This window comes from Diceros bicornis, chromosome 22 (assembly GCF_020826845.1).
Source record: "Diceros bicornis minor isolate mBicDic1 chromosome 22, mDicBic1.mat.cur, whole genome shotgun sequence".
NCBI lineage: Eukaryota > Metazoa > Chordata > Mammalia > Perissodactyla > Rhinocerotidae > Diceros > Diceros bicornis.
The window spans coordinates 57809584-57811745 of NC_080761.1; positions in this window are offsets into that span (position 1 = coordinate 57809584).

Genomic DNA, 2162 nt, shown 5'->3' on the forward strand with positions numbered 1-2162 from the left:
CATCTATAACATTATTTTATTCGTGTTAAACTCACTATGAGCAAACACATGTATAACTCTTCCAGTCCTCTTTAATCAGGAGTGGAAAACCCGAGCAGTGTGGAATGTTCCTAATAAATAGAAAGGCACATTTTTCTTCTAACGGGAGAATTTTACCAGTTTTCAACTTTGAAGTATGGCCTTTGGAAAATATCAAAAGATTTAGCAAAACTTGTTCATATTATCACTAACTACTAATGAGTGCAATTAATGATGCCCCAGTCGGACCACACTCGGAGGGAGTCTGACTCTGGTCACCACACTGGGGAGTGAGGTCCAAAGGGACCTTTACAAACAGGACCTGCCAGAAGAGATGATCAGATTGGCAAGAAGTGTGGAAATGAGCTTTTGGATAGAGAAGATTTGAGCAAGAAAGATAATGTCTTCAAATAACTTCTAGGGCTGCCATGGGGAAAAGGCGGTGTGCACCCTGACAGAAGGACTAGTATCAGCAAGTAGAATCGGCAGATTGTAGCTCAGGGTGACGAGGAGTTCTCCCAATTCCTAGACGTGTCCACTAATAAAATAACATATTTGTCACTAGAGATGTTCACGAAGGACCATCGTAGGGGTGTTGCACAAAGCAGGAACTCACACTGTACTTTGGAAGAGCCCATCTCTAAGATCTCTTCTAGATCCGAAATGATGATGATACTGATCAGCACTCCACTGTTTACAACAGCCCCGTGGCAGGAAAGGAGTACTGCTGCTGTTTTCAGCGTGAGGAAACTGAAGCTCAGAGAGAGGAAGAACTCTGCCCAAAACTGAGCTAGGAGGTACTGACGGTGCAGCTGAAACCCCGTTCCTCTAACACCTAACCCCGCGTGACCCCTTGTAGCCAAGATCTCACGTCTCCTAAAAAGACTGAGGGCTCGTAGGATCCCACATTCTGTCAGGGAAGCAACTTTGTGGGTGTGTAGCAGAATCAGCATGTCCTAGAAGGTGTTCCTCATCTCGTACCCCACCTCAAACCCAGCCTGGCTACAGCCCTGCCCTGCTCTGTGACACTTGGAGGGGCTGGGATCTCAGCTGAGCAGTACCGAGCGCTGGAACCGCGAGCTCCCTCAGCCTCAGACGAGTCCACACAGTGTGGGCCCAGGTTAAAGGCGCACACGGCTGCGTTGGTCATGCTACCTTGCCAGGGCCTCAAGGGTTTTGTGCTGGGCCGTCAGCTGCTCAGCACCCTAAACACCAGGCCAGGGCTCTTGCCCAGCAGAGCTCAGGGAGAGAGCTGGGTAGGAGAGGAAAACTCCCTTGACCAGGGGTGTGTATGTGGTAAGGGTTGGGACCAAAGATGACCATGAGACCATGAACCTAATTAGGGCTTCACAGAGAATTTGAGGATGGCTTTGGGCTTCCACAGAGCGTGTACCCAAGGGTTCCCCTCAATCTCTTCTAGGTCCTAATGGGCAGATAGTCCAGCCGACATACAAGATTACACGTTGAACAAGTACGTTGATTGTGAAGTAACGTTTTGAATGCTATAACAGATAAGAAGAGTCTAAGATCCTCACGGGCTTACTTACTCACGCCTCTGCCTGGAGCCAGCAGAACGGGATGGGGACTTCACCAATGGGAGAAAGATGGTCTTTCAGGGGGCACGAGGGAGGTGGGACCTGGAGGAATATCATGCAAGGCAGCTCCGCCCAGTACTGCCTGTTCCACGTGCAAGTGGCAACACAGGAACAGAAGTGCGAGTGGAACAGCGAATTCCGCAACAGGGATGAAGAGACGGTCAGAACGAGGTCCAAGGAATGAGGCAGGGCAAGAGGACTGGGACTGCGGTCATGATGGCAAGCATGCCCGGGAAGCCCTTGCCAATTATGCCCAGGCTGGCTCCTCCCGGCCGGCTCTGGAGGAGGTTTGGCAAACAACAGGTCCAGCGAATGGCTCCACAGCCTGGAGGGGTCCCTGCTGCTCTCCCACAGGCACTGAAACCTGATGTTCGCTTCTTTTCATCTGCACCCTGCTCTCCTGTGGTCCGTGTCTCCTGACCACGGGCACATTCTCTTCCCCTAAGCCCCAAAAGGAATGGGGGCCCTGGAGAGACATGCATCTCAGGATCCGCCCACTCACTCCCAGATGCCCATTTCAGACTTTCCCTGCCTCTGACTCTCCACCTT